Raw genomic sequence first — 25,717 nt, forward strand, 5'->3', positions numbered from 1 at the left:
TTCACTCACTCAGTCTCCCAATAATCATAATACCCCATCTAATTACCCCTCACCACTCACTTGTTCAGCTCCTTCCCCATTCATAACCCTCATTCATTCGTTCACTCAGCCCCCACAACTTATAAAATCCATTACTCAATAACCCTATCCACTCACTCAGTCCCCTCAACTCACAGACTCCCATCCACTCACTCACTCATTCCCTTCACCTTTCATAATCCCTATTTATTTACCCAGTCACTCAGTCTCACATAAGCCTCATCAACTCTCTCAGCCCACACCATTTATAACCCCCATCCACTCACTGATTTATTTCTCCCACCAGTCATACCTCCATCCACACATTCATTTATTTGCCCCAGCACCCCCACCACTCAGTCATTCTACTTCTTCATTTCTTATAACCCCATTCACTCAACTTACTCATACCCTACCACTCATAACCTCCATGCACTCACTCATTCATTCCCCCCAACACTTATAATCCCCCATCCACTTACTCATTCAGCTCCTTCATTCACTTACTTACCTAGCCCTTTACCACTCATAACTCCTCATCCACTCACTCACCCCCTCACCACTCATTCATTTTCCTACCACTCATAATTCCCATCCACTCATTCCCTCAGCCTCCTCCTCTACCTCTACCACCACTCATAACCTCCCTGATCCACTCAATCATGCACAGATCACACCCAGCCATACACTCCCTCAATAAACACACTTTCGTGCCATGCTTACTGCATGTACTTCTCAACTGGTTCTTTCTTGCCATAGAGATACTGGCATCAGCATAATAGAGCTTTGCATTGGGAGGGTTGAAAGTTCAGCCCAGCGTTTTATGTAGATGATATCCAGGCTGAAATGTGGTTTGCATTGTTTCTCCAAAATTATAATCTGATAATTAACCTGCTTATGTAGATGATAGCTAGAACATTCAACAGCTGCTTTCCAGACAAATCTTTTACAAGTTTGGAAGGGATCTATCTAATATTGATTATTTATCAGCAAAGAGATTGATATTTTGCTAGCTATTTTGTTTGTTAAGAAAAACTTTTTGCTTTTTATTCAATCTCATATCATTTTTTTCTCCATAAAAATGCCAGTGCCTGTTCAAATCAAAGTATTTATTTAATTACATTGATTATGGGAAAATAAATATACAGGATCTTTATTTGGAGGGAAGTGAGTATAAAGCACTGATTTGATGGGAGGGTATAACTCTCAAGGTATAGTTGCACATGTATGAAGTGGCCACATGGCACTGGATTGATTCACTTTGTTGCAGGACATCATCACCCTCCAACTCCAATCTCTCCAACATCATTACTTTGAGTTCTCTTCTTCCTCTCTCCCTGGCATCTTTGCCTTCCCATCCACTTACCTCCCTGGCATCATCAATTTCTCTTCATATTCTCCACTCCCTCGGCATCATTACCTCCCTCTCTCCACCGCCCTGATAACAACATCTTCTCTTCCCTTTCATCTCCCTTGGCATCATCAAAGTTCTTTCCTCTGTTCTGACCCCCTAGCATTTTCACCTTAGCTTCCCTCTCTGCCAGCTCCTGAAAGGATTGCCTCACCAATCTACTACATTTCTTTGAAGGGGTGAACAAACATCTGGATAAAGGGGAGCCAGTTGATATTGTGTATCTGGATTTTCAGAAGGCATTTGACAAAGTACCTCATGAAAGACTCCAGAGGAAATTGGAGAGCCATGGGATATGAGGTAGTGTTCTATTGTGGATTAAAAACTGGTTAAAAGATAGAAAACAGAGAGTAGGGTTAAATGGTCAGTATTCTCAATGGAGAAGGGTAGTTAGTGGGGCTCCCCAGGTGTCTGTGCTGGGGCTGCTGCTTCTTAACATATTTATAAATGACCTAGAGATGGGAGTAACTAGTGAGGTAATTAAATTTGCTGATGACACAAAGTTATTCAAAGTCGTTAAATCGTGGGAGGATTGTGAAAAATTACAAGAGCACCTTACGAGACTGGGCGTCTAAATGGCAGATGACGTTTAATGTGAGCAAGTGCAAAGTGATGCATGTGGGAAAGAGGAACCCGAATTATAGCTACGTCATGCAAGGTTCCACGTTAGGAGTCGCCAACCAAGAAAGGAATCTAGGTGTCGTCGTTCGTTGATGATTCGTTGAAACCTTAAGCTCAGTGTTCTGCGGCGGCTAAGAAAGCAAATAGAATGTTAGGTATTATTAGGAAAGGAATGGAAAACAAAAATGAGGATGTTATAATGCCTTTGTATCGCTCCATGGTGCGACCGCACCTCGAATATTGTGTTCAATTCTGGTTGCCGCATCTCACAAATGATATAGTGGAATTAGAAAAGGTGCAGAGAAGGGCGACGAAAATGATAAAGGGGATGGGACGACTTCCCTATGAGGAAAGGCTAAAGCGGCTAGGGCTCTTCAGCTTGAAGAAAAGGCAGCTTAGGGGAGATATGATAGAGGTCTATAAAATAATGAGTGGAGTGGAATGGGTAGATGTGAAGAGTCTGTTTACGCTTTCCAAAAATACTAGGACTAGGGGGCATGCGATGAAGCTACAATGTAGTAAATTTAAAATGAAGCGGAGAAACATTTTCTTCACTCAATGTGTAATTAAACTCTGGAATTTGTTGCCAGAGAATGTGGTAAAGGTGGTTAGCTTAGCGGAGTTTTAAAAAGGTTTGGATGGCTTCCTAAAGAAAAAGTCCATAGACCATTATTAAATGGACTTGGGGAAAATCCACTATTTCTGGGATAAGCAGTATAGAATGTTTTGTACTTTTTTGGGATCTTGCCAGGTATTTGTGACCTGAATTAGCCACTGTTGGAAACAGGATGCTGGGGGGCTTGATGGACCTTTGGTCTTTCCCAGTATGGAAATACTTATGTATTTATGAACTCTCAGTTCCCCACCTCCCCCCCCCCCCCCCCCCCCCAGCCACTGACATTATCATCTTCCCTTCCCTCTCTGCCACCAACTGGCATCATTACCCTTCCTTTTCCTTCCCTCCACTCTCTTCACATCATCACCACCCCTTCTCTTACCTCAATCACTGATATAATCATTTTTCCTTCTTTTTCATCCAACCCCTATTCCTTTCTTCCTCCATCTCCCCCTAACATAATCACCTCACTTTTCTTGCCATTCCCTAGCATCACTTTCCCTTACTTTGCCCCCTTCATCCCCCATTTTCTGGCATCATTTTCCTTTCCTCCTCACCCTTCTCTGCCATCATTGCTTTCCCTCCTCCTGACATCATCAAGTTCTCTCCCTCAGATCACTGGTATCATCATTCTCCCCCCCCCCCCCCCCCCCCCCCCCCCTCCCAAGCTCATAACACCATCCCTTCTCTTCCCTGTCCCCCAGCCTCAGACCTCATCAAACTTCCTTCTCTTCTCCAATACCCCTTGCATTATCTCTTTCCCTTCACCCAATGCCCTTACATCATCACCATTGCTTCCCTTCCCTTTTTCTCCAGCCCTGACATGTGGTAAAATTATGTCTAACCTGCTAATTTTCTTTCCTGTAGTCACAACAGATTAATCCATGAACAGGTGAGTTATGTTCATCTGCCAGCAGGTGGAGATAGAGACTACTAAGTGAAGTGAATGATACCGGATGACCAGCCCCTCCATCAGCCAGTATATGTCTCATCACAAAGCAGAACCCGGCAACAAAGTGGAAACCTTCCTCACCAACGAAAACCACAGCAGTCATAACAAAACTGTAATTTATAACAAATTGAATCTTAGGTTCCTCTGCTTGGCTCTCATGTCTGTGATCTTTCTCTGTATTTATTTTATTTTACCTTTTACGTAAGCAGGAGGGAGCAGAACACACAGCGGAGAAAGAATTGCGACGGTAATCAATAGAGGGATCCTGGATTTATCTGCTGCGGTTAAAGGAAAGAAAATTATCAGGTAAGACATAATTTTACCTTCCTTAACGCAGGTAAGGGATTGCGTTTGGTGGGTTGTACCAAAGCAATCCCTAGCAAGGGAGGAAACTCATCACCCCCCAAGCCAACACCACTGCTCCAAAAGAAGCGTCTGATCTGGTGACCATATCCACTCTATAATGCCTCAAAAAAAATATGCAATGAGGCTCAAGTAGCCGCCCAACAGATCTCATCCAGGGACAGAACCAACATCTCCACCCAATTGTGCCTTAGTAGAATGAGCATGTAATGCCTCTGGCGCTACTCGGCCACATGCACATCCTTGAGTGACACACCCCCTTCCACTGGGAGTGTAGTCTTCTTGGTGACTGCTGTCACCAGAGCGTCCACGGTAGGGAGGACAAACTTGTCCAACAGGTCAGAAACCACAGGATAAAAGTGGGCCATCATATTTGTCACGGTTGTCATCGTCCGTGCCTTGCTTGTCAGTGCCCTGCTCCATCTAGACCCATTAAATTTACTTGCAGTTCTAGTCAGTGACATGTGAGGTCACTGTAGAGTGGTGGAGGCCAAGCTGGTGATGTCATCAGTGCCAAGTCCTTTCTTAAACTGGCCTCTGCATGCACTCAGGGTTCTGGCAATAATTCCTGATTGAACTCAAGCCTGCCTGAGGCTCTGCTAGTTCCATCTGATGTTTCTTTGTCAGGCTGTGGCCTGAAGCATTGCTGCAGCTTTCACCTTCTTGCTCTGTTCCAGTGAAGCCTGCTTCTAAGCCTTGACGTCCAGAGAGCTTCTTGTACTACAGCTGAGATTACAGACATCCGCAGTGAGTCCTTGGTCGCTGGTTGCAGTGAGTTGGCTTTGTGCTGAGTTTTGGACTGTGTGTGCTGAGATGACGTGGAGTGCTGGAGGTACTGGTCTATGGCCGTATCTCAATCTTTGGATGAGGTGGCTGTTCTCGGAGCGTGGAGGGATCTGCATGGGCTCTTCCTAGTTCCTCTTTGCTGTGCCTGTGTATGTCCTTTTGCCCTGGAAGCATTGGCTCAGGCATTGCTTGCTTAAATGTTGTCTTCCCTGGGAGCATTCAGCTCAGGCGCTTCAGAGATTGTTATTAACCCTCTGCCCTGGGATCCTCGGCTCGGGCATTGCTTGTTCTTCTCCTGCTTCCAAGAGAACTTGCCATGGAGGTCTCACGGCTTACATGAGAGTCCTGACAGAATGAACCTTTATCTGACTGCCAGCGGTTTTACCGCTTCCAGCTAAGTGCCTTTGCTTTCCTTTGTCCTGCCAGGTCAAAGCTTTACTTAGCTTCTTGTGTTTGCTTTTCCAGTTCAGCTGGACTGTTCCCCTATTTGCCATTATTGTATGCTCTATGTTTTGCTTTAGCTAGTGTTAGGATGTGCAGCTAAGCTGCTTTGTTCTTTCCCTTTTGTTTTCCTGGACCGTTTGTTTGCCCTTTTGTCTTGTGTTCCCTTTGCTGCCAATAAACCTACCTTATTTCACCTCCACTTGCAATCCAGTCCATTTCTTTGGAATACTCTTGTCTCTGATGGGACTCTGTCTACCCAGAGGTGGTAGAGTGATCCTCACCCAGTCACCTCTGGGCCAAGGGCTCACAAACGTTACAGCCTTGGACATCTTGAGGTTTCCTTCCGGGTCCGGCCACTGAGCTGAAATAATCTCCTGTATGGCCTCATGGACCGGGAATGCCTTAGAAGGCTTTTGCGTGCTGGCCATTTTAGGATTGACAGAGGCAGCAGCCTGCGCTTCAGGGTCAGCTAAATTTAGGGCCGCTAAGGAGTTAGATATAAGAGACGGCAGCTTGTCCTTATGAAACACTAGGGCTTTTTTGAGGGGGTACTTGGGGGTACTGAGTACCGGCACCTTTTCCATTGTCTGCTAAAATTGACTCATGGACCCCAAGTTTTAATGAAAGAGCTCAGGTTCTACACACCAATTCTGCCTTGTCATAGATTCTGTGACTGCTTGCAGGGGGCCTGGCTATTGTGGGGTGGGTCCCTCAGTGATCACCCCACCCCTGAAGGGTGGCCTAGCATTTGAGTACTGGCACCTTTTTTTACTGGTAAAAACGCACTGTGAAACACGCAGATAGAAGTAGGGTCACCAGGCTCCTCCTGCACCATTTCCCAATCCTGCAACTCATCTACCCACAAGGGGCAGAGGGAATCCTCCAAAAACGCAGCCAGTGAAGGTGTACCGGGAACCAGAGAGGTACGCCGCCTCCTCTTCTGAGCATTGTCCTCTGGAGCAGAGTTAACCATCTGAATCTGAGGCTGAGGAAGGGCCCTCTTTAGCAAATATGCCTGATATAGTATAAGGACAAACTCTGGGGAGAACGCATCCCCGGAGCTGACACCAGAGCAGAAAAATTCCCCGCAGTTCTATTGGTAAAATCCACTGCCCCGTGCAATGGTTCCAAAACCGCCATCAGCTGACTGGCAGGAGCTGCATTGGGTGCAGCAGACAAAATGGCGTGTGCGCTCGTGCCATCAGTGCAGGAAACGGACGCTTCCAAATGGGAATGTTCTCACCTGGCAAGGGCTTTGAACAGCCCTCCAACAAAGCCCCACTATAGATTTTTTCTCAACCTAGTGGGAACACCATTTTACCGCCACAAGGCACTCACCAAAAGAAGTAGCACGGGCAGAACACAGTACCTCCCAGAAAAAAATCTGCTGATCGGACAAGCAGATTCCATGTTCAGGACCCAAGAGAAAGGCAGACTTCCTTCTCCCGCTTTCCTTTCATCCCCCACCTCCCCTTCCCTCCTTTTCATTCCTCTTTTTTCTTTTCCTTTGCTTTTCTTTCTTCCTTTCTTCCCCTTCTCTCTTCCCTCCCTTTCCTCCTCCCCTTCCATTCTTTTTTGTCTTCTTTATTGAAATATATTTTTCTTTTCTATAAGCAAAGGCACCCCGCTGGAGAAGGGACTCCGAAAACACTGTGTGTGCTGTTCATGCTCTCCTTAAAAAAAAAAAAAAAAAAAAACTCTGGTTGCACAGCTCTCTTTCTCTCTCTCTCTTTTTGTGGTGAGGAAGGTTACAGCTAGTAGCCCAACACTGGGAGGCATGGGGACACGGAGTGAGGCAGGGACTCAAAACAAGGCATGCTTCTAAGGATGGCATCCAAAGGCCAGTCACCTCCAGACTCAGCTGCCTACAAGTAGCCCAGGAGATATCCCAAAGGCGAAGAATCCAGGAGTTGGTAAGAAGTCATCCACCACTGCTGGGATAGAGATATATTGGCTGATGGAGGGCTGGTCGTCCAGTTTCACTCACTTCAGTTAGTAATATCTATCTCCACCTGCTGGTAGATGGACATCACCCACAAGTTCATGGATTCATCTGCTGCCTGCACTAAGGAAATTACATTCTCTCTCCCTCATCACCCAACAACACCACTTCCCTTCCCTTCCTCGTATCATCACCTCCCCTCTCCCCCAGCAACATCCCCTTCCCTCATTCTGTGCCATCATTACTTTCTCTCTCCCATCCCCATGATATAATCCACTCCACTTTCTCACCAGATCCTGGCACCACTTTTCTTTTTCTCTACCCCCCCCCCCCCCCCCCCCCCCCATTTCCCTGGCATCATCATTTTCCTCACATCTCCTTCCCCTGACATCATCGCCTTATCTTTTCTCCCTGGCATCATCACCCTCCCTTCTCTTCTCCCATACCTCTTGTTTTATCAATCTCCCTTCTCTTTCCAATTAATACCCTTGCATCATCACCTTCTTTTCCTTTCCTTCTCTCCCACTCCCTGGAATCTATCACCTTCCCTCTGTCCTTACAGCCCATTGTCATCATTTTCCTTTCTTTCCTCTGAGACTAGCATCATCAGCTTCCCTCTTCCTTCCACCCCCTAACATCATCATTTTCCCTTCCTTCCTTCTTTCTCATGCCCTGGAATCATCACTTTTATTCCCTTCCTCCACTCCTATTATCACATCCCTTCTTTTCCCATCCCTAGGTTGACCCCTAGCTGTAGTACAGAAAAGATATGGAGTGGAGGAGTGGCCTAGTAGTTAGAGCTCTGGTCTTGCAATCCAGAGGTGGCCAGTTCAAATCCTGCTGCTGCTCCTTGTGATCTTGGGCAAGTCACTTAACCCTCCATTGCCTCAGGTACAAATTTAGATTGTAAGCCCACCTGGGACAGAGAAATATCCAGTGTACCTGAACGTAACTCACCTTGAGCTACTACTGAAAAAGGTGTAAGCAAAATCTAAATAAATAAAATAGAAGAAAAGTTCAAGGGAATACCAAGAATCACTTTTATGCAAATGTACAATTCGCATCTGCAAAGGGGAAACTTTATCAAGCATAGTTTTTAAAGCATCATTCCAGGCCTCAGCCTGCCTGTCCAAACTCAACTCTGAAAATTAATCCAGAGGAAGAACAAACTCCTTCATTAATAAGTCATTTGTCAGATTTTGAAGATTTCTGATGGATTTTATTATCTGTGTCTGCCTTTCAGGCATATTAAAATTTAAGACTGTAAATGTTATTAAAGAATGATCAGACCAAGGCAAAGACATAACATGAAAATCCTTCAAACAAACAGGGACGTGACCCAAATTAAAAACTGAGGGGCCCTTTTACTAGGTTGCAGCAACATCTGGGCTTCCCAAACACTAAACCCAGATTAACTGTGGCCTATTTTTAAAGCTTTATTTATTTATTTTATTTTATTTTGCAGGTTATGTACTAATGTTCACATTAGTGCACAATACCTGCAACAAGTTAATGTGGGAGTACTTACTATCTTAAGAAAAATCAAGATTATACTATAAAACCAGAAGAAATCCATAATTATAACAGCACATTCAGCTGTGCATGAAGGAGCACACTAAGAAACATGGCCTGCGCCATAAGCATGTTCCTTTGGCATGCGCCCGCAATACCTGCCTCGTAGCAACACTGCAAAGTTACTGGAAATATATAGAACATGAAAAACAGGTTCCTGACAACACTACAGGACCGGTGATGGGTGGGGCTTCCTAACCACAATAACGGTAAAGCATTCAGCACAAAACAGGAGACAAACAGGACTCTGAAACAGAGCACAAAAACAAATACTTACATCAATAACACTCAAATGGCAACACCATAAAGGTAATAAAAATATACAGAAAGTGAAAACCAGGTTCCCAACCTCACCTCCAGGAAGATGGTAGTTGGGGTTTCCTTACACAAATATTCATCAAATATTCCGCACAGCACAGGAGGAAAATAGGAGTCTCTATGCATCCTAGGTGGGGCTTGTAACAGCGGATTTTTCACGGAGAGCGCATTCCTTACTTTACTGTGAAGACAAGTGCAAAATCAGACAAGGTGGCATCCTCAGTGACTTCTGCAGCTGGAGTAAACCACACCAAAACAGAAAGTGTGGGAGGGAGGTTCTGGAAGGCAAATTTAGGCTTTTAGGCAGAAAGGTGACATCCAGAACCTCAAGAGTAGCTTTCTCAGAAATTCTGCCCATTCCATGTTCAGGACCCAAGAGGACGGCAGAGCTTCCGTCTCCCTTCTTCCTTTCATCCTCCTCCTCCCCCTTCCCTCCTTTTGATTCCTCTTTTTACTTTTCCTTTGCTTTGCTTTCTTCCTTTCTTCCCCTTCTCTCTTCCCTCCCTTTCCATTCTTTTTTGTCTTTATTGAAATACTAGTAAAAAAGGCCCGTTTCTGTTTGTAAGGAAACGGGCGCTAGCAATGGTTTTTTTTTTTTTTTTTGGGTATCTGTAGAGTTGTTAGTAAAGTGTGTGTGTTTGAGTGTGTGTCACAGTGAGACACAGAGAGTGGAAAAGAGTGTGTGTGTGTGTGTGTGTGTGTGACACAGAGCTACAGTGTGCCAGAGTATGTGTCTGCGTGTGTGCATGACCCCCTCATTCTGTCAGATGTGCAGTTACCCCCACCTTGTGTGTTTGAAGTTCTGGGACCACAGGGGCGAGCAGTGAGTCTGAGTGTGAGTGTGTGTGTGTGTGTGTGTGAGAGTGTGTCTGTCTCTGTGTGTGTGTATTTGTGTGTGTGCATGACCCCTTCCTTCTGTCCGTGTTGCAGGGTCGTCCCCTCCCCCCTATGTGTTTGTATTTTCAGTAACTTCTCCTTGTTTTAATCCTGCGATTGTGCTCTTTTGTCCATGCCCTCCATCCATCCATGTGTAACATTTGTCCTCTCCCCTTTCCCTCTCATTCTGTTCTCTCCCCCCTCTCCATGTGTTTTTGTCTGTCTCCCCTTGAAGTTCCAGGCCCCTCTCTTTTCCTCCCCCCCCCTCCCTGCATGTGAGAGAGAACATGTGTGTGTGTGTCAGACAGAGAGAGTGTGTGTGTGTGTATGACCCCTTCCTTCTGTCTGAGGTGCAGGGTAGTTCCCCCCCCCCCCCCCCCCCTCCCCTGGTTTTTCAGTTCCTTTTCTTTTTTTTTTTTTAATCTCGTGATTGTGCTCTTTTTTTTTTCCTGCCCTTTCTCTCCCATAAGTGTACCTGCTGTTAGGAAAGTTGGTCCGTCTGCTAGGCTTCAAGCAGCTTGCATTATAGTGGACCCCTGCTGATACGCTGGAGGCTGTGTCTTCACCTTTGTTTTTGTTAGTGAGGGTCCAGAGGGCTGTTCAGCTTCCTGCTGCTTGCTGAGGTGCCCGGAGCCTGTGTGTTCACTTTTTTTTTTTTGATTAGTGCAGGACTGGAGGGCGATTCAGCGATTCAGCCCCTGCTGAGTTGCCCGGAGGCTCTCTCTTCACCCTTTTGGGTTCTTTTTTTTTTTTTGTTACTGTGGGTCTGATGCCTTTTTTTTTCTTTTTTTTTGCACGTGCCAGCAGCCAGTTCCTGCCTTCAGCTGTGTTTGTTGACGTCATTGAGTTCGATGCTGCCTAGTAGACCACCTGCTGAGGGAGCCACGGTCCCAAGCATTAGAACGTTGGAGGTGAGTTTTATTATATAGGATATTTTTCTTTTCTACAGTAGGCAATAGATGATCATAAACAACCCTTTCCTTTTCTACCTACAGACACAGCCATCATTCTAGTTTGCTACAAGTACTTTCTCTGTGTCCAGGGCACTACCTCTCCCTCCTTCTTTCTCTGTGCAGCAGAGCACATAGCTCTGTTTGGGGTCTACTGTCTCTCTCTGTCCAGGGCACTGCTTGCTCTGTCTCTCCGCAGCAGAGCACAGGCCTTTGTTTCTTCTTTTTCTTTCTCTGCACACCTCCATCTTTAGCCCTGTACCAGTTACCTGTACTAAGTGCTGTGAGCCAATACATATATGCAAATATAATATACTTTATATATCCAAATCCGTGTGGATTGCGGATTCTTTGGGAACCCACTGCCTCTGCGAAGTGGACCCCAGGACCAACCCTAGACAACGATAGCTGACCTCCCTAAACTTATTATTATTATTATTATTAGGGCTCCCTAAACTTATTATTATGGGTTAGATATGAAATATAAGGATGAGATAATTCATATTTGTTTTCCATTGTGTTTTGTTATATGTTGAGAATAAGTGTGCTGGACAGTTCAAATGGGGATGCACAGCTTCCTTTTGTCTTTTCTTAATTATTTCCATGTTTATTATTGATTTTTTTCCATGTTATTTTCATTTTTTCCTTTACAAACACTTGTGTTTTCATACAATTGTTATCAACACTTAACACATCCCAGCACCACAATCAACTCAAACCCACATTTTGTTTGAAAAACCACACGGAACCTCAGCAGCAACTTTTTTCACACAAGTCACCCACTTGTGACTCGGTTCTACTCTTCATTGGTTCCAAGTTTAAAGCAGTATGAACATCTTATTATCAGCTCTTTTTATTTAGTTTTAACTTAATTTTTCTTGTTTTTTTCTTAATTTTTCTTAAAACTGGAATTTCTGTAATATTCCATGCAAAGGTTACAAGAACACACTTATCTTAAACTACTGGACCAATTGCTGACATGGGCCATGTCCTCAGGGAATGGTCCTGTAAAAAAAAAAATAACACTTCATCACTCAAAAAAATCTTAGCATCTCAATTCATCTAAAACAATTTATATGACAAACTGTGCTTAGATTAGACATACCCCGCTACCTTGAATGTATCCACATATGTGTTTGATCTCCTGTTTCTTTTTGAAGATGGCAGCGGCATCTCAACTGACTTAAGTAAGTCAGGTGATAACAAAGAGCTAATTGTATAACCAATTACACAATGCCATACAAGCTCATACAGGAACACAATTCAATATAATAAAGTCCAATCTAACTAAAAATTCCAGCTCTTAGGAGATGTGGAGGGGCATTTTCGAAAGGGATGTCCAAGTTTTGATGAGGACGCCCTCGCAAAACGTCCCGATCCAGGGGCGGGGAAACCCGTATTTTTGAAACAAGATGGGCGTCCATCTTTCGTTTTGATAATACGGTCAGGGACGTCCAAATCCTGAAATTTTGTCATCCCTAGATTTGGTCGTCCCTAGACTTCGTCGTTTCTGATTTTTTTACAGGTGCGCTGAAAAATGGATCTACGTGTATCCAAGACACACGTTTACACTAGCGCAGGCCATTTTTCAGTGCACCTTAGTAAAAGGACCCCAAAATGTTCAAAAAGAAAATCCATCTTTGTTCTTTGTAATTTAACAGTTGTGTAGTGTGTGCCACCTTCCCACCCCATCACTATCTTATCTGCAACTCTCCATTTCATGTCCCTCCATGTAAGATTCTGTTGTTTCCAGTGAGCCACTAAAAGGGAATTCTCGACTAATGTGTTTATATGAGATTTGTGTTCATTGAGCAGATTTTTAATGGATCTACTTGACCACCTTACATAAATCAACTGGCATGGCCATTGAATCATATAGGTGATATTCTTAGAATCACAAGTTGAATTTACTCTAGCAATCACAGTTTTACCCGTTTGAGGGTCTGTCCATCTTAAACCTTGTATGGCTAAAGTAAACCACTGACAGCTGTCACATTTTCTGTGTCCCATCAATTCCACATCATCCGTGCTGTAATGCAGTCTCTTGTATGTAGGGCAGGGGGAGAGAAGAGATCGCTGGACAGGACAAGAGGGGAGGGCAGGGGAGAGAGGAGAATTGCTGGACATGGATGGATGGAGGGGAGGGCAGGGGAGAATGGAGAGTTGCTGGACATGGATGAATGGAGGAGAGGGCAGGGGAGAATGGAGAGTTGCTGGACATGGATGGATGAATGGGGGCAGGAGAGAGAGAAAATTTGCTGGATATGGGTGGATGGAGGAGAGGGCAGGGTTGCTGGACATGGATGGATGGAGGGGAGGGAAGTCAGGAAGGAGATGCACATGGATGGAGGGGAGGGAAGAGAAATGCTGGACATGGATTGAGGAGAGGGAAGAGAGAAGACATGCTGGACATGGATGGAGTTTGCATACTCTTTATCTTTTAAATAATACTATAAATAAAAATCACAAAAAAAGAAAAATTAAAACAAAAAAAACATATATAAAACAATCCGTATCTCATACCCCTGGAGCATATTACTCATTATACACCCTTCCCAATTATTACTTATGACAGAACATTGCTCCTAACGGTTCCCTTAAAAACACAATCGCCATTACATGATAACCTTGCTAGCGCTCATTTCATTTGTGTGAGAAACGGGCCTTTTTTACTAGTCATATATAATAAAACGCACCTCCAACATTCTGAAGCTGACTGCATGGCTGAGGCATTCCTGCTCTCTGTATCCATCTCCTGAATTGACATCATGTACTTCCGGGTTCGTCACAAGCAGAAGTGACCAACCACACAAGGTTTCTTGGCTTCAGAATGTTGGAGGTGCATTCTATTAAATAGGATTGGTCAGTTCCTTGAAGCACAGCCAGAGCTCAGCATCCTGCACAGTAACGCTCAGACACCAGTGTCATGCTTCACACGAAACACTGGATAGTGAGCCCTTGGGCTACTGTCGAGGGCGGCAGTAGCAGGAGGAACACCCACTGGAACAGAAGCCACAGCAGAGAGCAGGAAGATAGTCCACAAACCCAGCAGAACCATGGGCAGGCAAAATAAAGTCAAGGTCCAGATCCAGGCAAAGGTTCAAAGGCAGGCAGCAAGCAAAGTCTAAGTCCAAGTCCAGGCACAAGGTTCAAAGGCAGAAACTAAAAGTAGCAAGGGAAGCACAGCAACAAACAATTGCAGAAGACACACCTCTGAGGACCTCTGTTGCAAGGCAAACTAGGGAAGCTTCCAGGTGGTTAATAAAGGCCAACAGCCAGGGAGTTCACCAGGTACGGAAATAGCTTAGTTCCAAAAAGTCTCGAGACCAACTGGCAGGCTAGAAAATCCGGACTGGACCGGCATGACTTCTGGAACCGGGAAAACCACAAAGACAGTCCATTGCGACCACCAGGTCTGACCATCAGGGGGCGAGATGAATGAGAGCATGATACCGGGGCAGAGTCATAATAGTACCTCCCTCTCAAGGCCCCCCTGGACTTCTCGGGTGATCTAGGTCTCCATGGATATCTCTGATGGAATCTGTTGGTGAGTTTAAGCGAGTGATCCATAATCCCCATACTAGGCATGGGTCGTGAGACTGTTGGTTGTAGACCAGGCTGGAGCTTGTACACCGAGTTGGCCCGAGTGCCCAGCACCGAAGCAGGGCTACCCGCCATGATTCGCTGGGGACTACTCTGCGAGCCTTGAGACTTCCGAACATCATGGCGGTCCCGAGCCTTAAGACCTGAATCCTGTCTTCAAGGGGAGGTGTAGGATAACCCGCCTCGAGGAATCTTCTTAGAGCTCCTGATGGCGGAACTCTGGGGTTTGGACGCCTTGCCGACTCCAGCTTGGAACTGACTGTTCGGGGGTGCCATGTAGACACAGTTCAGACCCATTGCAGCAACATCTACGTCCTGAGATTGTGAGTCACTAATGTCAGTCCAGGCATCTGATTCTTGGTCTTGCCGTTCACTGTCAATCTCACCATGAACCGACACGAGGCAATCCTTCCTGCAGGACTCACCCCAGTCCAAAATCTCACCCCTTTCCCAGTCTAGGATCGGATTGTGGCTCTGTAACCACGGTAGACCCAACACAATGGGTTGCACGGCTGACTGGAGGATGTAAAAGGAAATGTCTTCTCTGTGATCCCCAATACATAAGCTCACCGGACCCATCTGGGTGTTTACATCACATTGAATGCGTCCATAAACTGAAAAAAGTGGCATGGTCTTAGGTAGTTCTTGTATAGGAATGTTTAATTGATGAACAAGGGCCTCGGCTATAAAGTTTCCACCGGCACCGGAGTCCAGGAAAACTTCAGTCTGTTCCCTTTTGTGACCAAGGTCAAGCACAGCTGGCACCAAGAATTGAGTACGAAGAATGCCAGAAGATAGACTTACTATAGTGCCTGCTCTCAAACCCTGATCCAGGGGTGCTGGTTTAAGAGGGCACCTGGCCGCATAATGTTCAGTATCACCACAATACAGACAAAGGTTGAGACTCCGACGTCTCTGTTTCTCCTGCATGGTGAGGGAAGTGTGTCCTAATTGCATGGGTTCTGCGGGTGGTAGTGGAGAAGCCTCCTGGCCCCTAGACATCGGGGGCAGCCTGAAGACTAGGTGTTTTGGTTCCCACCCTTTCTGCGGAGCGCCGTTCTCGGCTATGCTCCTGGAACCGAATATCAATTGTAGTGCAAAGTCTAATCAGGTCATCCAATCCAGTAGGAAGATCACATCCAGCTAGCTCATCCTTAATTTGGGGCGCCAACCCCTGCCAGAAGGATGCAACCAGGCTCTCATTATTCCAAGCTAACTCAGCAGAGTGCGGAACCGGATGGCATAGTCGCCCAAGGTCCGCGTTCCCTGCTTTAATCTCAAAAGTGCTGATGTTGCAGAGGTGACTTTCCCGGGCTCCTCAAACACTCATCTAAATTGGGCCAGGAAATTGTGGAGGTCATGCGTCACCGGGTCAATCTTCTCCCACAAAGGGGACGCCCAGGCTAGAGCTTGTCCAGACAATAGCGACATAATATAGGCTATCTGGGTTCTTTCAGTAGGGAAGTTTTGAGCTTGAAGTTCAAAGATTATGGCACACTGGTTGAGAAAGCCCCTATAATCCTTAGGGTTACCATCATATCTCGGGGGAGACTTAAGACAGATCCCAGACGTGTCAGCAGCTCCGGCCGGTGTGGAATCTGGACTCGGGACTTGAGAAGCGACTGTTTTCATAGACACCGTCATAAGGTTCTCCAACTGTTGTATCCGGGCTCCCAGGGAATGGAGGGCCGTGCCCATGTGTGAAAGCTGCCGGGTATGATCCTGGAGCGTCATCAGGGTGGGTGATTCCTCCAAGCTCATGGCCTTGCAAACTGTCACGCTTCACACAAAACACTGGATAGTGAGCCCTTGGGCTACTGTCGAGGGCGGCAGCGGCAGGAGGAACACCCACCGGAACAGAAGCCACAGCAGAGAGCAGGAAGATAGTCCACAAACCCAGCAGAACCGTAGGCAGGCAAAATAAAGTCAAGGTCCAGATCCAGATCCAGGCAAAGATTCAAAGGCAGGCGGCAAGCAAAGTCAAAGTCCAGGTTTAGGCAAAAGGTTCAAAGGCAGGCGGCAAGCAAAGTCTAAGTCCAAGTCCAGGCACAAGGTTCAAAGGCAGAAACTGAAAGTAGCAAGGGAAGCACAGCAACAAACAATCGCAGAAGACACACCTCTGAGGACCTCTGTTGCAAGGCAAACTAGGGAAGCTTCCAGGTGGTTAATAAAGGCCAACAGCCAGGGAGTTCACCAGGTACAGAAACAGCTTAGTTCCAAAAAGTCTTGAGACCAACTGGCAGGCTAGAAAATCCGGGCTGGACCAACATGACTTCTGGAACCGGGAAAACCACAAACAGACAGTCCATTGCGACCACCAGGTCTGACCACCAGGGGACGAGATGAATGAGAGCATGATACTGGGAAAGAGTCATAACAACCAGAGAGAGGGGGGGCCTGACACCAGAGAGGGGGGGGAGGTATCTCTGTCACACACACACTCTCTCTCTCACACACACTCTCTCTCTCTCTCACAGTCAACGTCTTTCTCTCTCTCACTCTCACACACTGTCTCTCACACACTCTGTCTCACACTGTATCACATTCACTATGTGTCACACAGTCACTCACACACTCTCTTGGTCTCATACACTCAGTCTCTCACACACACTGTGTCTGTGTGAAACACACTCTCTCTCTCTCTCACACTGTGTCTCACATACGCACTTGCACACACTCTCATTCTCAGACACACTCGCACCCAGACTCACTCTCTCTCTCACACACACTCGCACATTTACTCTCTTTCTCACACACAGTCACTCTCACATACACTCTCTCAAACATACACACTCCGAGGAAAACCTTGCTAGTGCCCGTTTCATTTGTGTGAGAAACTGGCCTTTTTTACTAGTTCTCTAATAAAGTATATCCATTACCGGCTTGGTCTGAACTCACAGAGTAATAAAAATACTCCTAACTACCTCCAGTGCTACAAGAATTATAACAGCCTTACATAATCTTTTATTCCAGAAGTGACCAACTCCAAGTCTTGTTTCAGGAACCGTGAGGAACCATTTAATCTTCCATCTCAAGGCCCCTCATGAATGCAAACAGAAACAAAGGGTAAATAATCAGGAAAAGACATCAGTCAAGTCTAGAGTACTACCAAGGCTGATAGCTCAGACCTCACATGCCCTTTAATGTCCTCTCTGAATTCCAGTAGGAAAAGCAATGGCAATATGCCAAGGGCAAGGCAAAATGACAGGGCAAGCAAAATTGCTTATTGGCAGAAGTGCATAGTTTCTCTCTCTGCCTAGCAATTAGTAAATTTCAGCCATCCGTGCTGTTTGACCACATTCTCTAAAGATTTTTTGATTGGTTGCATTGATTCCTGGATGGAGAGGTCTAAGCTGGACAGGCACTCCGCATTGGTACTAGATGTCAGTTTTGTGTTCCTTAAAAATAAAGGCTGTCCTTGGGCAAGAAGCCTCAAGCTCGCGTCTCGCTGTAGGGGAGTAAACATACTATCCCTTAACTTTTAGACACTGCTATACGGCAGAAACTGTTATGTGACAAGTCCACAGTGCTTTGTAATAGAAGTCACTGATTTGGTTCAGATTTCATGCGCACACAAAAAAGGTTGGCTAAGCAATGACTTATAGTAACACTGAAATTATTACACATCTATAAGTTAGGTGGGAGCAGTTACGCCAGCCATAGAGCTGGCATGTGGGCACCTAAGTTCCGGTAATATGCCTGTAAATTATTCTGTAAGTTAAACGCATGTCAGTCATGCCCGTGCTCTGCCAAGATTCCACCTGTGTGTACACACGTCAGATACAATTTTATGAAAGATATGCATACATTTACAGAATGTGCCCCAAATTATTCCCAGCAATATACACAACTCACATATCTTTAACTACTTTGCAAAACATATCATTTTGATAATATGGATCTTCAGATATAACAACACAGGTATTGCAGAATCAACTTATCTTAAGCAGCCGAGTGTGAATCGTCATTGATCCAAAATAGTTTTTCAAGAATTTTTTGTTTAAATAACATTGCAAGAAAAAAAATCAAACTCCTTAGCTTCAAATTTCAAAAGCAGTCAGAATCTCTGCTGACATGGCCAGGTTTCGTTTTTCTTCTTCAGGGGAGGGAAGAGGTTCCATTCAATTCTTGGGATGCTTAGTATGGAATGCAAAGAATTGAATGGAACCTCTTCCCTGAAGAAGAAAAACGAAGTTCTGACTGTTTTTGAAATTTGAAGCTAAGTAGCTTTATTTTTTCCTGCAATCTAGAAAAATTATTTTGGATCAATGATGATTCACACTCAGCTGCTTAAGATAAGCTGATTCTGCAGTACCTGTGCTGTTATATCTGAAGATCCTCAGAAGCTTAGCTACAATTGGGTGGCAGAGCAGGTGGGGGGAAGAGGGGTTGGTGGTTGGGAGGCGAGGCTAGGGGAGGGCAGACTTTTATACGGTCTGTGCCAGAGCCGGTGATGGAAGGCGGGACAGGTGGTTGGGAGGCAGGAAAAACTGCTGGGCAGACTTATACGGTCTGTGCCCTGAGAAAGACAGGTACAAATCAAGGTAAGGTATACACATGAGTTTATCTTGGGCAGACTGGATGGACCGTGCAGGTCTTTTTCTGCCGTCATCTACTATGTTACTATGATCCATATTATCAAAAATGATTATTATTATTATTATTATTATTATTACATTTGTACCCCGCGCTTTCCCACATAATGCAGGCTCAATGCGGCTTACATAGTAATTTGAAATACAATGTTTTGCAAAGTAGTTAAACATATGTGAGTTATGTATATTGCTGGGAATAATTTGGGGCATATTTTAAGGTCCCTGCACATCAAGTTTTTGTCCTATCTATTTGACTTATCATATCTACAGAATAGCATTTTGGCACTTATGTATCTACATGTACCACACACCCAAGTATATACCATTATTCTAATGATGTACAAATGTAATTGGCATTGAACTGTTAGAATTACCCTCCGAACACACATACTGCAGCAGGGCTAGCTTACCACACCCCCCCTCAATGAGATCAGATGCAAGCAACTTTTTAGGATGTCAAGTTATTCACTCTTTTTATTTATCTCAGCTCCATTGTTAGTCTATTTTTATTTTTTCAGAATTAGAACTGTACATATACCCCAGATTCTAAACGGTGACTAACGTTTGAACTATTTACCTTAATTTTTGACTTGCTGGATTGATTCTTTCACATTTAAGTTTATACTGGTTTTACACTAGTTTTTGTTCTTCCATGTTTTTAGATGATTAAGTTTTGTTTTACACCTTTTTTAAGGTCTTCCAAGCCTTGAGACAGCTGATAGCGAAACTCTGGCCAAAGTCGGTGTGACGGATCGACCACTTGCACGTTGCCTGTTTGATATGAAAAATGAGCTAAGTAGAAATTCTTTTTCACTCATTCTTTGGGGATCCACTTGAAGTCTGTTCTGTGAAGTCAGCATTTTTATAATACACACCTAAATAAAGAAGGGGTTTTTTTTTTGGAGCCCGTGAAGATAAAACAGCCCGTTGATATTCCTCCACCCACGTTGTCATCAATGTTTTCTCGGGTTGGTAGTTGGGCTTCTTGCAGAGGCTTTTTTCCCCTTTCTTTAAAGAAATTGTTGAATTGAAGGATTAAAGTTCTTAAATGCACTTCACAGAACAATAGTCATCACAAAAATACTCTGTGTCAACATATGAGAGAAATTTTTGATGTGATGAATATCACACTCACAACCTGCCCATGCTCCTCTCCCGTGTATGCCCCATTTCTCAATGATGTGCTGTTCCACTTATGTGCTAGCTTACAGAATAGTACTTAGGGCAAGTGTATGCATAAGGGGCGCCTATTCTGCATTTATGTGTGAAAAGTGCACCTTATATAGAATTGCCCCAATAATACATAAGGAAAGGAGAAAACACAAGAAAACAAGCATCAAGGGCACGTTACTGTTTTTAATGCACATTAATGGTTGACGCCCATTAAATGCTAATGTGCCCATAGGAATATATTGTCACATTAGCGTTTAATGCGCCTTAACTTTAAAGGTGTGTTAAAAATGCTAATGCACCTTAATTTTCTAGCCCTAGTCTTGGATAATTGCTTGTACTAATTTAGTAAAATGGTCTCTGTTTTTTGTATGCCCCTAGTTTCATTTTTCTGAATGTATTTCTAAGTCTATCATCTCTTCCTGGAGTACTCCAGTGATATAGGCAGACCTGACATTTTGGGTGAGTCCAGAATAAACATGGGTAGGTACTAGGCAAACCCCCATAGCCCTTCATCTCTCCTATCCTTCCCAATACCCATTCCCCTACTCCCTTCGTCCACAGCTTCACAAATTTCAACAGCAATCAGAACAAACATTTTCTTTCTGGCTTGAAGTTAAATTACCAGATTTCAGTATGTGAAGATTATATATTTATCCCTGACTAATAACAAGTCTAAATTCAGTTTTATTTACCACTCTCTCACAACTTCACAGACTTTCTTACTCTAAACTTTGACAAGTTTACTAAAGGAAATGTTCTAGAAATGCCTGACGCAGGCATTGTTTGCCAAAACACAGTCGTGTCAGGTCTTTTTGATGTGTGTCACAGATGCTGGTTGTAATAAAGGCCTTCTGGTTCCTCAAGTGTGTCTTCCCACCTCACTGATTTGATTTCTTTCAGTTTTCTTCGTAGGGACCTTACCTTCTCCCTTGTACCACCTTCCTAGAAAGGTATTTTCACAAATCACTCACCCTTCCTACCCAAGTAGGATATAGTGGAATTAGAAACGGTTCAGACAAGGGCAACAAAAATGATATAGGGGATACAACACCTCCCTTATGAAGAGATGCTACACAGGGCTTTTCAGCTGGCAGAGAAAATGGCTGAGAGGAAACAGAAGAAGTTTATAAAATCATGAGTTGACTGGGATGAAATGGTGTAAAAAGGGAAATATTTTTAACCTTTCAAATAACAACAGAACAAGAGGACAGTCCATGAAACTAATGGCCAGCAGACAAATTACATTTTAAAAGCTTGTTTTTTTTTTCATTCAGCACATAATTAAGTTGTGGAATCTGTTGCTGGATTATGTGGTCAACGTGACTAGCATGAGGGATTCAAAAGAGGTTTGCACAAGTTTCTGGAGGAAATGTCCATAAAAATTATTATCCAGGTAGACTCAAAAGTAGAGAGTTGCATAGGGACGAAATTTCACCCATCCTGCCCATCCCCAATGGAATCTAACCCATACCCACTAAGATCCATTCCATCCCCAGCCATCCCCACAATTAATCTTCTCCATCCCCACCCATGCATCAGGAGTTAATGCTATTATTTACTTGCTCGCAGTCCTCCGTTTCCTCCTAAACCCAACAAGCCTCCCAAGGTTTTTTGGATAGTATTCAATATTCAACCATTGAGCATTCCAAGCCTCAGTTTGGTGTTTCAGCTGCCTTGCTGGGCATTCCAAGCCTTAATCTGGTGCTCCAACTGCCTCTCTCCGTATATTCCAAACCTCATTCTGGTGCTCCAATTACCCCTCTCAGTGCATTCCAAACCTCATTCAGGGGTCACCAGACATTTTGACTACACTCCCACAGGAATCCCATGGCAACTTCTTCTATCGCTGTGGGAATCCCATGGTAACTTCTTCCATTCCCACAGGAATCTCATGGCAACTTCTTCCATGCCCATGGGAATCCCACAAGTTCTGCGGGATTCCCACAAATCCCCATTCCTATGCATCTCTCTACTTGCATGAGTTTTTGCTCATCCCAGAAAATGAGCAACAAGGACTGATTCAGGAATCAGTTCTTTGGTTACTCTTTCACTTGTTTTTGTCAGCACCCACACAGACTCCTGCTTTTCTTTTACCAAATAAAAAGCAATCAAAAATTCACTTACCTAGCTCTCTTTCCACACTAAACATAGCTGAACCTGAATATAACCTTTCTACCTAAAAGTACTTTCCTTACAGACAGAAGCTTAATTTTGTCCAGCTCTCTGTCCCCAACTCTAATGTCTCAGCTAAAATTCCTCTTTGCTTGAGCCATTAGACAATCAAATTGCTTTTAACTGTCTCCAGGTCTCCTGCTAATTGTCATTCACACTTTCTTGCAGGCATGCTCACCTCTCAATGTACATGCCCAACACAAATTTTCAACCAGAAACATTTACAGATTTTGAACACTCACTGCCACTTATTATTATGATTTCCCAGTTTCACTTGCACACCCCCTGCAAACCTCTTCTCTTTAATTTGGCCACTGTAAGCTCACCCTGATTTAAGAGTTCTCCCCTCAGCAGACATTAAGATGAGTTTGGGACCCAATTTGAGTTGTATTTTTCTTATTTCCTGTATCCCTTCCTTGACATGGTACCAGAAATTTTGGATCTTCTTGCATTTCCACCAACATGAAACTACATGGGATGTGTCATTGGCATTTCCTATGTTGTTTCAAACATTGCACATCCCTAACCAATTTCTCAACACACTTGTAAAAAGTCAGAAAATGTGTGAGTAGGAAATCTGCTACCTGTACAAGCAGGATGAAAACATGAACTTATGAGGGACAAGCATAAAACAGATGGCATCAGTTACATCACATCTGACATGTAAAGAGTTAAAACATGGTATGATCTTGTGCTGATGCTCCATTTTACAAGATCTTAATCCTCTTCCATTGGGAAAGGTATAATTAAGGATGAGCAAAGAGCATTGCCTAATAAGTTAATTTCCCACAGGATGAATACAGATGTTCAGGACAAAGTGTACAACCGTGACACTCTGGCATTGTTTTAGAAGAAATGTCTGCCTGTATGAGTGTTACTCAATTTTACTATGAGAAAAGTAGTATAACAGGACACCAAAATATACCTACCTTGGGAATACAAGCCCTAGGTCTGGAGTAGTGTCACTCAAAAGAAACGAAGACCTCAGCAGTAAGTGTTCCTTACATTTGGAGGGGTTGACTATCCTCCTCCAGAGAAGTCCAAGGGAGAAAAGGAGGATACCTCCTTGAGAGGTCCCCCTCCCTGCCCCCCCCCCCAAAAAAAAAGAGGAAGGAGGAATTAAGTTTCAAGTTTCTTTATTATTTGTTGTACCACTCATCGGGATCAGTCTGAGCGATTTACATATATGTATAAAATTTATGATATAGAATCTACCAACAGCTTAGCAAAGACCCTAAGAATGCAACAGGAATCATTGTAGAGATTCCAGAGAGAAAAGACAAGCTCCAGATTTCCTGTCTCAGAAGGTAGAGGAAGTGGAATGGAAGACAGCAAGAGTCCGGGGTGCATGACCCAGTGTGGAAAAGAGGAGTAGGTCCAGGTCTGGTCCCAGCCAGACCTCAAAGCAAAGCTTATGTTTCAATCTGGCAATAACAAATGGCTTACCTCAACCAAGTCGCAATTATGGAACTGTAGCTTCAGCGCCATATGTTGGGGATTCAACTCTTCTCTCCCTGGGTCTCCTTAATCTTAGATTGGCCCTGTCTTTTATACTCACTGGTATGGGCTCTGCCCCTTCCAGCTCACTTCCTCCCAGGGTGGGACCAGCGCTTTTAAGGTGGCCTCAGCTATTGGAGAAATTGTTCTTAAGGAGGCCCAGGCTATTGTTGGGACTTTTACTAAGAGTGGGGGGCAATGTTCTATAAACCCCCTCACATACCCTCCCCCTCAGCTCAACCATACCCAGTTCAGCGCCTGCCATATCAGGGTCCACCAGCTGGGACAAAAAGTCCGCATTAGCATGCTCAATGTCTCACTTGGTAGCTAAAGGGCTGAAGTCTAAGGAACCAGTGTACTATACATGCATTAGAATCTTTATGTCGACCCATCAGTGACCAACAGGAAGTGTTGCCCCAACAGATAATACTGGAACACTTCCAGGGCCCATAATTGGAATAATTTTTTTTCTCTCAGAGAACAGCTTCCTGCTAATGTAGGCCACCGGGTGGTCTTCCCCATCTACTTCCTGGGCGAAAAAGGCCCCAAGTCCAACCTCTGAGGCATCAGTCTGCATGATGAAGGGTCAGTTGAAGTCGAAGCTGCCCAACATAGTCTCCGAACAGATATCTATCTTCAGAGTTTGAAAAGTTTCATCCAGCTCCAGCTCTTCAGTTCAGTATAGCAGTTCTGCTTTCTCAGCAAACTCTGGAACCGGCGATAGTAACCGAGCTTGAGGAAGGCTCGTACTTGCTTCTTTGTCTGGGGTACTGGCACCTGGGTTATGGCCTCTACCTTCCAGAGCTGGGGTCTCACCTGTCCTTTCCCGACCAAGTACCCCAGATACTGGACTTCTTGTCCTCCCAAAAAAACACTTTTTGGAATTCACTGTTAACCCAGCGGTCCGCAGACTATCCAGTACTGCTTCTACTTGGATAAGATGGGTCCTCCAGTCTTTACTGTACATGACAATATCATCTAGGTAGGCAGCCACATAGCCCCCATCAGGTCTAAGTAGGCAGTCTACAAGGCAGTAGAAGGTAGCTGGAGCTCCATGTAGGCCAAACGGGAGCACAATGAATTGGAAAGAACCTTGGGGTGTTGAAAAGGCTCTCTTCTCTTTGGCAGCTGGGGTGAGAGGTACTTTTCAATATCCCTTGGTCAGGTCCAGGGTTGAAGTGAACTGGGCCCCTCCCAATCGCTATTGAGCGAGTTCATCCACCACGCACACTGTGCCTTGGCTCCACCCACTCTACCTCATGTCATCTTTTTCTTTTGATGTAGGCATATGGGAAAAAGATTTTAAATGCTTCCAGGATTCAACTCAATTCATGTTTAAAGTTCAGAGTTTCTATTTTATAAATTTACCTTGGAAAAAAAAATCTCTGCCCAAATATAACAGTGCTAGGATGTCCCTATAGCCCAATGACTCACTGATTACACTTTCTAACAAATTACTACTCTACCTATGAAGAGTTATTCCCTTACTATACTTCCTCTGTGCACACCTATATACTGACCAAGCCAGCAATGTTTGAAAATATGTGAGATAAAAAAAAATGCTACCAACAATGTAAGAATGACAATGTGGATGTTACTGTTTGCCTACTTTGTTGAAGGAGAAACAGAGACTAACCTTTTAGCTTCAACTTTTCATCCCGTCTCCCTCCATGATGTAGCCTCTGCAGCAGCCGCAGCAAAAAAAAAAAAAAAAAAAGCAAACATGGGGCCGCAGCAGCCTTTAGGCATGCGCTGTCGGCTCTGCCGGTCCTGTGCCCCCGCTGACGTCAACGTCAAGTTCCGAGGAC

At 44.5% G+C, this 25,717-nt stretch overlaps 1 protein-coding gene across 1 annotated transcript in view; it reads right to left on the reverse strand.

Moving 5' to 3' along the window:
* KCNE1 (potassium voltage-gated channel subfamily E regulatory subunit 1) overlaps nt 1-23,923 on the reverse strand; it is a 145,003-nt gene extending 121,080 nt beyond the window's left edge. The window contains exon 1 of the mRNA XM_030199679.1: nt 23,859-23,923. The gene's annotated coding sequence lies outside the window, so the exon portion shown is untranslated. The remainder of the gene's footprint in view (nt 1-23,858) is intronic.
* Nucleotides 23,924-25,717: the final 1,794 nt, after the last annotated feature.

Source organism: Microcaecilia unicolor, chromosome 4, assembly GCF_901765095.1.
Source record: "Microcaecilia unicolor chromosome 4, aMicUni1.1, whole genome shotgun sequence".
Classification (NCBI taxonomy): domain Eukaryota; kingdom Metazoa; phylum Chordata; class Amphibia; order Gymnophiona; family Siphonopidae; genus Microcaecilia; species Microcaecilia unicolor.